Raw genomic sequence first — 6,853 nt, forward strand, 5'->3', positions numbered from 1 at the left:
AGGAGAATATCAGTTACAAACGATGATGTTTTAATGTCCACACCCGAGCGGAGGGGTGGGGGAGAACCCCGGACTCGAGGACTCGGTCGGCCGGCGAAGACCTCGGCGGAGGCAACAAAGCGTCACGTTTCACGCGGGGGGGGGGGGGGGGGTGTGGTGATGTTCCGTATCAAACACTCCCGAGGAGATCACAAATCCAATTTTGTCTCACTCACTCGGCCAGCCAAATTTCTCCAAATCGGATTCCGCTTCACTCTTGCTGGCTTACAACAAGGCGCGATTAAATTCCCTTCAATCGCTTTCCAAACCACCCGCCGCGCGTATTTGTCTATATTGCTTATCGCACTAAATGAAGTCAGTTGTTTGTGTGTATTCGCAGCAAATTAGCTTTTTGGTTTGTTTACGATGTACATACTGCTGCCAGAAAGGAACATCGGGAATGTCGTTTTTGCGGGGGGGGGGGGAGAACACAGCAACAAATCTTATACTTGTCCAGATTTGCCTCAAGCGGAGACTGAAACAAATGATGTTAATGTTTGACGAATTATCCAGTTGTCGAATCCCGCGAGAGATTTTTCGGTTTAACGGGTGGATCTGCGTGGTCTCACTTTCGGAAGTATATTTGACACTGGGTAAACAAATGGGTTGCCCTGGGATACCAGTTGAGTTTGTCCCATGACCGTCCCCGGAACTCAAACCATTGCCTGCTATCTCAAATAATATTTCCAATTGAAATCAATGGAAGTGCCATCAACAAGTTCTGTCCGCACGCCCCCCCCCCCCCAAAAAAAAAAGCAAATACAGTCATCCCATTAGTAGAGTACTGTAGGAGGAAGCTGCATTCAGAAGGTATAATGCGGCACCCCCAGCATGATGACGAGGACCGATGAAGCAAAAAAAATATTTTTAAATGAAATAAAAACACCATTTACCCCTACTTTGCTGTTTTTCACTTTTCGCAGGTGGATCTGGTACCAATTAACAGTGGAAAATGAGGGATTACTGTATTGTGGAATCTCTAACTGGAAAATACTTCTCTTTTTCTTATATTGTACTTTCTGAAAAAACATCTTGTAGTTTAACCGTATGTAAAGAATTAAACTTTTTGTAATGTCACGCATCAATTAAATTCATTGCACGGTGCCTTCTGTTGTACCCGCCGTGGCCACCAGGTTGGCAGTACTTTACAGTCATAAAGATAAATTAATAACTGTCACCACTACTCTCAGCCACTCAATAAGCTGCCGAAAAAGCAAATACAGCAATCGCATTAGTACAGTACTTTAGCGGGAAGCCGCATTCATAGGGTATAATGCGGCACCCCCAGCAAGACGACAAAGACCTATGAAGCAAAAAAAAAAAAAAAAAAAAAAAAAAAAGCCATTTACCCCTACTTTGCTGTTTTTCACTTTTCGCAGGTAGGTCTGGTACCAATTAACAGTGAAAAATGAGGGATTACTGTATTTTGGAATCTCTTAAGTAGGAAAATAGCTCTCATATTGTATTTTCTAAAAAAAAAAAAATCTTGTAGTCACATAATTTAACAGTTTGAAATGTCATGCAAGAATTCAATTCATTGCACGGTGCCTTCTGGTGTACCCGCCGTGGCCACCAGGATTGCAGCACTTTACAATCATAAAGGTAAATTAATAACTGTCACCACTACTCTCAGCCACTCAATAAGCTGCAATAATATTTTCAAAGATTATAAAGAACATACACATGAGAGTATTGTGATAGTTTCTGTCTACTTTTGTTTCTTCCCCTTTTGTGTTTCAATATCAGTTGGCTAAAGCGTCATAACAGCGCAAGTATTGATGCCGGTCGTGAGCAATTTTTATGCTAACTCATGTAAAATGGCTTATGATGATAATTTTCGGTGTTTAGGTCACATTAATGGAGCAGAAAGGCATCCAAACTGAACATGTACCGATACTCGGGTGTATATTCTGTTTGCTCTGTGACAATTATTGAATTCAGTCCGCCCAGTCCCAGCCAAGTAAAACGCAGTACTGTGACGTACTCCGGCGGCGAATACCGAGAAAGCTTCTGCATCAACGGCGGCCAAACCGGATCATTTCCTAAACAAACTCGAGTGTTTCGGTGCCGCCAAATAAAAGTGGCTTTGTTTTGACGGCCCCGGCCGAGGTCCGCGCTCGTCCACGCACGTCACAACGGCGGCGAGGCGAGCGGCTGTTTTGCTCGGCATCAAATGCGAGCGTCTCTTCAACGTGCGCGGACAAAGTTCGTCTTTTCAACAGACGGAAACCGAGTCGATGCCGGCCGTGATTGGTTAATGCCGGACAGCCGTGGTCTGTATACAGCTGCGTCTTGATTTACAATTTGAATTTGTTCCTTGACCGAGCTTGTAACTCAATTTCCTCTTTAATCAAATTTTGCATTTTCATCGTTGGGCCGAATTGAAATACTGTTCATTCTTGTCAGACTCCCCCCCCCCCCCCCCAAAAAAATGTCTTTTTTTTTTTTTTTTTTTTTTAAACAAAGAAAACTAGCACCAGTTGCACAGTGGGCAGCTGAAAATCGTTGGCCTCACAGTTCTGAGGTCCCGAGTTCAATCCCGGACCCGCCTGTGTGGAGTTTGCATGTTCTCCCCCGTGGCTGCGTGGGTTTTCTTCGGGCGCTCCGGTTTCCTCCCACAGCCCAAAAATACGCAACATTAATTGGACACTCTAAATTGCCCATAGGTGTGATTGTGAGTGCGGCTGTTTGTCTTGCTGTGCCCTGCGATTGGCTGACGACCAGTTCAGGGCGTGCCCCGCCCGCCCCCTGCCCGTTGACAGCTGCGATAGGCTTCGGCACTTTCGCGACCCTTGTGAGGATAAGTGGCTAAGAAAACGGACGGATGGATGGATGAAAAATAGCACCAGATTGTACAAAAACACGATCAAACTTGGCAAAAAAGCAAATGGAAAGAAATAAAATTGTGAATTGAGCATTTTCCGCATTGAACTGAATTAAAATTCCCTTCATTCTTTCCACCCCCCCCACCCCCTTCCATTATTTATAATGTTTAACTCGTATTTTTTTTTTCTTTATTGGGCCATATTTTCCCCCCCAGTGTTTGGATATTTTCAGAACAAAACAATTTTAGATTTTATGTCTTCACACAGCAACATTAAAGCGGTCTTTTCCGTTTTTTCCATTTTTTTTTTTTTTTTTTTTTTTTTTTTTTTTTTGAAGAAAGCCGTTTTGCCCGTCAGCTTGCGTTTGTCATAAGACGGGCCCTTTTCCCCAAAGTCATCCGCCTTGTCCCGAGCCTCCCGTACAGTCGTTTCTTTGACGCGCCAGCCGCTTTGAAGCCTCAGACCCCTTTTGTTCGTCTTCCTTTCAGCGGCTCGGCCGCCTCCAGGGCTGACGATTCGACCCAACGCAGTAAAAAGAAAGCATTCGCCCACAAAAGAATAAAAAATAAAAATCAATCAATCAGTCAAATAAACCTGCAAAAGTCGTCGTTTTGCATGACGCGTAGACCAAAAAGCGCTTGAACTGAAGTGATCCCAAAGTGCTGAAACGACTCCAAACTGCGCTTAGGGCTTTACTGTTCTCGATAAACCGAAAGGTAAACACCATCTGTAATCATCCATCCATCCATTTTCTTAGCCGCTTATCCTCACAAGGGTGGTAGGAGTGCTGGAGCTATCATCGTCCCAGGGTACACCCTGAACTCGTTGCCGGCCAATCGCAGGGCACACGGAGACAAACAACACTCGCGCTCACAATGACACCTATGGGCTATTTAGGGTGTCACATTAATGTTGCGTGTTTTCGGGATGTGGGAGGAAACCGTATGGCCCGGAGAAAACCCACGCAGGGCACGGGGAGAACATGCAAACTCCACAAAGGCGGGTCCGGGATTGAACCCTGGTCGTCAGAAGTGTGAGGCCAACGCTTTTACTGCTGGGACACCGTGCTGCACATCTGAAATTGTATGGATGTTAAAAAAAAAAAAAAAAAAAAAAGATGACATGACAGTTTAACAGTTCTGGGACCATCCATCCATTTTCTTTGCCACTTATCCTCACGAGGGTCACGGGGAGTGCAGGAGCCTATCCCAGCTGTCAACGGGCAGGAGGCAGGGCACACCCTGAACTGGTGGCCAGCCAATCGCAGGCACATTGAGACAGCCGCACTCACAATCACACCTACGGCCAATTTAGCGTCCAATTAATGTTGCATGTTTTTGTGATGTGGGAGGAAACCGGAGCGCCCGGAAAAACCCACCAAGGCACGGGGAGAACATGCAAACTCCTCACAGGTGGGGCCGGGATTGAACCCGGGACCTCAGAACTGTGAGGCCAACGCGTTACCAGCTGATCCACCGTGCCGCCCAGTTCTGGGACCAATTCCACAAAATTCAAGGCGCGTAAGTCAACCGCTTTGACTCAAAGGTCCAGTTCAAGAACGGTTCCTGCTGCTCCCACCTGATTCATGAAGGGAGAGGAACGCTGTACTGCATTTGCTGTGTCTTAGCGCCCCCTAGCGGACTGATTTGAAGGGCACGCGCCATTAAATTAGTGTTTTGAACAATGAGGAGTTGTCAGAGGCAACTGCTGAGCCTTCTCTCAGAAGCGCCGAGCCTGGTTGCGTGCATCGTTCCCGGTCGCCAGATCGCATGTAAAAGGCCTCGGACTCGACTTCCAGACATCTCGGTCTCCGACTTGTGATGATCAGGAGGAGCACTTGGGAAAACAACAAATGTCTTCAATCTATGTGTATTTAACATTATTTTACAATTATATCAAGTAAAGTAAATCGGCTCTTTTTTTTTTTTTTATACACGTATTTCATTTTGAAATGCATACACATGTATTTTTTCACAAATATTTTCATGTTGTGCTTCTAAAGAGTTGTTTTGGGGTGTCAACCTGATCATAATTTATTCCTTTTTTAATTGTAATTTTTATTTTACAATCTCTGCTTGTTTCAATCTTGGTCTCGAGTCCCAAAAGTTTTAATCTTGTCTCGGTCTTGTCCCATTTGAGGTGAACCTGTGTGAGCAATTTCAAGCGCGTTGGGTCTTGGTGACAGCGCCACCCTGTGGTTGTTTGCTCCAAAAAGTATGAGGACACTTTCCACAAATGGGACAGACCCCCAGCCGCCTTCTGACAAATTTGATAAACGTCTCCAAAAACGTCAGCCAAAGCTGGTTGTGGTCATTTTTTTCACTAGTGCCCCCTAGCTTCGGTCCCTTAAATTGCACCTCGTGACAATTTTTGCTTTTGTTTAGCCGCTACCACATTGCCCATTAATGAAGTACAAATATTTACTCTTACTCAAGTACAGTAACAAAGAAGGAGTATTTCTACTTTTAAGTGCAACTTTATCTGTCCTTATATTGAAAGTATATTTTTCTGTTTTTACTCTTTTCATTTGAAACCAGGTCACATTATTCTAATCACATGGCAATAATGTATATTATTTTTATAGTTATTATTGTAGTTACCATTATGTTTATCATTGTTTTTATATTACAAAATATTATTAAAGAATACATCCACCAGTATTAGGGCTTTCACTCATTATTTTAGGAGCGTTAAGGTTAGTTTAATTTATCGATTGTTTCAATTAATCGATGAATCGGTGAGAAGAAAATATTTTTAAAAATGAACATCCCGTTATTAAAAAAATGGGACAACGGAAAATTGGCAAAAATGTTGATCCTGTTTATGATTTCTAGTTATTCAAATGCCCACCCCTATTCGTTACTGTACTATTTTTTTCACATTTTTATATTTATATTATTTTTATAGTTATTATTGTAGTTACCTTTATGTTTATTATTGTTTTTGTGTTACAAAATATGAATATAATATATGCATCAGTGGTGGGGCTTTAACTCATTTTTAAGAGCGTTCAGGTTAGTTTAATTTATTGATTGTGTCAAATAATCGATGAATCGGAGAGAAGAAAATATTTTTAAAAATTAACATCCCATTATTAAAAAAAAAAATAGGACAACGGAAAATTGGCAAAAATGTTTCCTATATATGATCTCTAGTTATTCAGATGCTCACCCCTATTCGGTACTGTACTATTTTTCAATATTTTATATTTTTATTTTTATAGTTATTATTGTATCTACCATTATGTTTATCATTGTTTTTGTATTACAAAATATTAATATAATAACACATGCACCAGTGTTAGGGCTTTAATTCATTATTTTAATAGAGTGTTATGGTTAGTTTAGTTTAATCTATCAATTGTTTCAATTAAACGATGAATCGGAGAGAAGAAAATATTTTTTTAAATTTACAACCCGTTATCAAAAATTAGGACAAAAGAAAATTGGCAAAAATGTTGATCCTATTTATGATCTCTAGTTAGTCAAATGCCCACCCCTATTCGCTACTGTGCTATTTTTTTTTTATATTTATATTATTTTTGTAGTTATTATTGTAGTAACCATTATGTTTAGCATTGTTTTTGTGTTACAAAATATGAATATCATCCATGTACCAGAATTAGGGCTTTACCTCATTATTTTAAGAGACTTAAGGTTAGTTTAATTTGTTGATTGTTTCAATTAATCGATGAATCAGAGAGAAGAAAATATTTTTCAAAAGTTGCATCTCATTAAAAAACAGGACAACAGAAAATTGGCAAAAATTCTGATCCTATTTATGATCTCTAGTTGGTCGAATGCCCACCCCTATTCGCTACTGTACTATTTTTTAATATTTTTTATTTTTGTAGTTATTATTGTATCCACCATTAGGATGAGGCCCCGTAGCTGGTTTGGTAAATCAGGGGTTGTGGGTTCATATCCCACTGGGGCCTCCACTCCCTGAGAAGGGTTGCGTCAGGAAGGGCATCCGGCGTAAAAAAAAAT

At 41.4% G+C, this 6,853-nt stretch overlaps 1 long non-coding RNA gene across 2 annotated transcripts in view; it reads left to right on the forward strand.

The window, feature by feature from the left end:
* The window catches only part of LOC133503122 (uncharacterized), a 30,975-nt gene that overhangs the window by 15,559 nt on the left and 8,563 nt on the right, over nucleotides 1-6,853 (forward strand). The gene's annotated exons all lie outside the window — the stretch shown is intronic.

This window comes from Syngnathoides biaculeatus, chromosome 7 (genome assembly GCF_019802595.1).
Source record: "Syngnathoides biaculeatus isolate LvHL_M chromosome 7, ASM1980259v1, whole genome shotgun sequence".
NCBI lineage: Eukaryota > Metazoa > Chordata > Actinopteri > Syngnathiformes > Syngnathidae > Syngnathoides > Syngnathoides biaculeatus.